A 5,303-nucleotide genomic window follows, 5' to 3' on the forward strand; every position below is an offset into this window, starting at 1 on the left:
ACATTGCCTTGGGCGTAGTTTGAAAACAAGAATTGTACCTAAGGTAATGTCTTTGAACTTCTTTTCTCATGGGGGACAAAAGTTTTCCTTTTAAAAGCTCTAGAGTTTTATCAACTCTAATTTGTCCCATGAATTCTCCTTCATGAAGACTTTTTCTCTTATGTGTAAGGATAGTCTCGTTGTGACAACCATTGTTTATAAAGATTTGTACACTTTGCAATGGTTGTCTCAATAAGACATGACAAGTTTCTTTAGGCACTACTTCACATAAAAAATTGTTTTTGTAGATGCTTATAAAAAACTTGACATTCACTTGGTGATATCCTAGCACATATGAGAAATAATCTATTTCATTTTTATCTATGCAAGCTTCTTTTAAAGACTCTTCTTTTTCACTTAGGCTTGCAAGTGTTCCTTTACAAAAGGTAAGGCTTTGAGGTTGTTCAACAAGACACATATTTTCAAAGGTATTTTTAAATCTTTGGTCTTGTTGAATGACCTTGTGGGAAGGAACACTCTTCTCCCACGCCTTTTGTTCTTCAAGGGTCTTTTCATGCTTTTCTTTTTCTTCTTTTTCTTTAGCTTCCCTTTCGACTTCCCCTCTCTTCTTTTGTGTTTTTCTTTCCTTTCTTTCTTTATGGGAAGCAAACAATTTTTCTACCCTCATTTCCCAATCTACGCATGCTTCTATATTTTCTTTTCCATGGAAATGGGGTTGGTCTACCCTAACCCCTCTTGGGTTTTCTTGTTCTTTTCTATCTCTTCTATGTCTTCTAGGGGGTGCTTGATAATAATCATTTACTCTAATGCTTCCCTCCCCAAAAGAATCATGATCTTTAGAGATATATGCATGAGAAGGTAATTTTTTTAGAATGTGAGACTTCTCATCCTTTGCTTTAGTCAAAACATTAAGTTTAGTCTCACTCTCCAATTGTCTATAAGCAATTGATTGCAGAGTTTGTGAAACTTCTTTCAAAAGAGTTTTTAAAGATTTTAATTCACTTCCAATAGACTTTGTAGAATGAGAAGAAGAAGACATGGCTAAAGCTTTGTGTATACAAGTATTTTACCTTGAGAAAACTTAGGAAAGTCAAAGAAGGTAGTTTTCCAGGTAAGGGAGGTGAGTCACAAAGGACTACTTAAATACCAAGCCTTTGCCTTAGCCAAAAACTATCCCTCAATGTCTTCACACAAAACTTTCTCTTAGTAAACCACTTAGAACACAATTAAGTTGAGAAAACAAATTTTCAATGAAAGAAAACAATGCAAGCTACTAATCAACAAAGCTAGTCGGTTTAACACAAACTTAACAAAATAACCATGCAAAGCGTCACTAACTAAGCAAAAGAAAAGGCAATTACAAACAAGTAACAATTACTAATCAAGAATGCTATACTATTCGGCCCTAGGTGAGGCTTCTTGGACACTTTGAGCCCTTGAAGACACACTCACCGTCTAAACGTAATTAACAAGGTAATTAACAATAAACCAAGTTGCAAAGGAAATAAGAGAACTCCCTTTGTTGATCCTCTTTTGGTTAGTGCACTTCCTTGTTGTCTTTGCTTGTTGATCTTCCAAGTGTTTGTAGTGTTTTCTCAAGAATGCTTGTTTCGGCTTTGGCCTTGTCTTCTCCTTAGAATGATGGCCTTTAATCCTCCAATTTCCAGCACCTAGCAAAGGGCTAAACCTTAACCAAATCAAGTTCCCATTCACATAAGCACCAAAGAAGAATTAAATTCCAGCACCCAAATTAGAGGTCAAAGAACAAAAGCAAGAAACAAATTTAATTGAATAAAACAGTACCACCAAAAGGATTTAGATTGTGACAACTAGAAAGAGAGTCAAGTAATTAAAGCAAACAAATAAAGGTACTCAATTAAAGGTTGGCACACAAAAAGAATTCCTAAAGAAAAGCACTAGATTAGATGACCAAATAAAAAAAAAACAGCACCACTGGAAAATGTTGTGGGCCAGAAAACGTGTTTGTTCCCCGATTTATGCTGATCTGTATTTTTGGAATTTGGCTCTGAAATTTGTTATGCAAGATATTCAAGATCTTAGCTAAATCCTGGCTTTGGAATCACTCAAAACGCATGCACCAAGTTTTTTTAATAAATTTTGCAATTTTGGTGTTCAGTTACGCCAGCTGTAGCGCCTCAGGTTTGCACACTGATTTTAAAAGATTTATCATTTTTTTTCTGTTGCTTCTTTTGGACTAATTATTTTTTTGTCCTTTCTATAACACTTCAAACTTGCAAATTCCAGAGAATGAAAATTTTCCTATGAGTGGAAATATTTTTCTGGATCAAAACAGTCAGCACAGAAAATCTGAAACAGGGGATTCTGAAAACTGGAAACAAAAACAGCAAGATACCAAAGTTTAGACACAATGGAAATTTGTGAAATAGAATTGTGTATGATCTAAACACAATATGAACTCAAACTAAAAATTAAAAAGGCACCAAAGGAGCAAAGAACAGCAGATTCAAGCAAATAAAGAGACCCAAAATCAAGAAACAATTAAGCCAAATAAAAGGACTACTATGAAATGTTGACAATATGGATGAACATGACTTGACAAAACATGTATAGATTCAGAAAATTAAAGACTCAAAGCATAATATGAACCAAATAAGGAAAGCAATAAAGACTCAAAGCCTAAAAGAAAATAGCAACACAAAGGTGTATGGAATCCTATCACAAATTGCACAAGAACTTGTTCAAGATCAAATGAACAAGAGTGCTTCGGTTGGATCTTCCACAAAGCACACCAAGAACAAATTAAAATGTAAAAAATAGCAAGACAAGTAAGGAAAGTAAATGACAATATGAAATAAAGAAGAACTAAAATTTAAAAGACAAGGAGCTACTCATCTTGAAGAACCAAAGCTCATGATACCAAATGATGGCATTCTCATGTGTTCTTCTTGAATCAAAGTAGAAAAATAAGGTGCGGAAGCAATGGGTGAGATGATCAAGACCCTCCTAGGAGTTGTGTTGGCCTTGTAGGTGCATGATGAGTATGGTGTTTGAGTGGTTCTGCCAGCTCAAGGGAGAAGGTGAAAGGATTGAAGTTTAGAGCCTAGATTTCTAGGAGAAGTAAAGCTTGTGCACAAAAATGGCAGCATAACCTTACTCAATTAAACTTGAAAATACAAGGTGTAGGCTCCTCCTTTTATAGGCTAAGGAGGACCATAATGCAACCCTAATGCTAGCCAAATGAAATGTAAATGTGAAGCACATGGGTGCACATGGCACATGGGTGCACAAATGAGCACATGGGGGGGGTGTGTCTAGTTTTTATGCTCACCCCCTCCATGGGCTTTCTAGACCGGCCTTGGTAAATTTAGAGGTTTTTTTAGAAACTCTAAGTTTACCTAGGTTGGTGTTTTAGGTGCCGAAATTAATTCTAAGAAAATTACAAATAAAGTTCCTATGCTAATTTTGACAAGAAATTAAAGTCTACTCTACACTAGAGTTTATGGCATTTGAACATGTAAAAGAACGTCTTCTTGGATCCTCTTGGCCATAACTCTATGGTTGGCCCAAATCTACCCTTTGGTGGGCTTGCATGTGGGCTTGTGCTTGGGCCTCTTCCATCAGGAAGGGACACATGGAGGTCCGCAAAAAGACAACTATACATAAAAAAGAAGGGGGGCTCGGTAGATGACCGCTCCCTATACACACGGTCCTCCAAAGAACAAGGACCGAACGCCAACAAAGATTCCTCGGCCGAAGCCTTCAAAACAGGAACCTCGTTCAAGAAATCAACAACAGAGGTGTCGGTGTAGACGAAAGACGACACCTCACACACCCGGGGATCAACCCAGGCAGGCCCAACGTGAAGACGCGGCCGGTCCGACGCGTTGCCGGTGTCATCCCTCACCAAAGAAGAAGAAGAAGAGGAAGAGGACGACGACGACGAACAAGAAGGGGGAGATATAGAGGGGGAAGCCGGACGGGAATGAGTAGACATGACTAACCTTTAGACGAACGAAGAAGGCAACGGGGATCGGACGGATTGTTTCAGAGTATCGGAGCTCAAAAAAAGATAACGTGTGAAGCACCACTGTTCCCAGCCCCTATTTATAGCCCGGGAGGACCTCGAAATTCCAAACGTCGCAAAAATCTCAACCGTTAAATTCACTTGATCGGACGGCCCATGCCACTTGGCGCCCTAAAAACCCCTCATAAATGCGCGTCACGTCAATCGCTCAGGCACCCCCAAAACATCACTTCACCCATCATTACACAAGCCGCCCGAGGCCCATTCTTCAGACTCTTCAGCTGTACCACCTCTCGAGCCTGGGAGGCAACTGTACTGGGACGATCGACCGGTCTATGGACCCGGTCAATCTACGCAACCAGACCCCACCTTAAGGTACGAGGTCGACCACGTGGCGCATGTGGCTGACCGACATAAGAAGCTAAAGTCAAAGGCTGACCCGATTAGCAAAGGCTAACCCATGGTTAGGAAACAACCTAACCCAACCCTAATAGCTAAACAACCCCCTAATCCGGCCCAACAACAAGGGCCCATCAAGGTAATATAAATATCACGCATTCCAAGGAAGAAGGTACGTCATTATCTACAGTATTCTAACCAGTCGAATACGATACCCCGCTGACTTGAGCGTTGGAGTGCCATCTGCAGGTACCCCACCAGTCTGAGGAGTCGTTTGGCGAAGAAGTTGGAAGGAGGAACGTGAGACACGGCCGACCGAGTGGCATCTGAAGACAGTAGTTCTCCCAGTCCCCAAACTAGTTCGAGAATAAAAGTTTTGATCATGAAGGAAGGAGAATGAAGGTTTCATTTATATTATTACTATGTTGCTAATATTTAATTTTGAAAATATGAAATTATATTCAATTTAAACATTTCCCTTTCATGGTTATTTTGTAGATTCGAGTAAGGCACAAAGTGCAGACTAAACATATTATTCAAATCAATAGAAATTTGACATCGTTGCAATGCCAAAGAATAGAGGCAACCCCTTTTAAGTGGATGTTGCAGTTACTAGAAGAGTTGGACATATCAAGTCCCGTTCTTCGGGAACTGATTAGTAGGTGGAGTGTCAATGATAATTGTTTTAGGATAAGACAACATTTAATGCCTTTTAAGGTTTTTGATGTGTGTTTTGCTGTGGGGTTGCTAGTGGTGGGTCAACAATTATCTTTGGAGGATGATGATGGTGGGTTGGTGAATAAAGTGTTTGGAGGAGACATAAAGTTATATATTCTTATGGACTAGTGCATGATATTTAGTAAAAAATGAATCCATGAATTTGATATTTCCTTTGTAA

The sequence above is a fragment of the Phaseolus vulgaris genome, chromosome 8 (genome assembly GCF_051622355.1).
Source record: "Phaseolus vulgaris cultivar YP4 chromosome 8, ASM5162235v1, whole genome shotgun sequence".
Classification (NCBI taxonomy): Eukaryota; Viridiplantae; Streptophyta; class Magnoliopsida; order Fabales; family Fabaceae; genus Phaseolus; species Phaseolus vulgaris.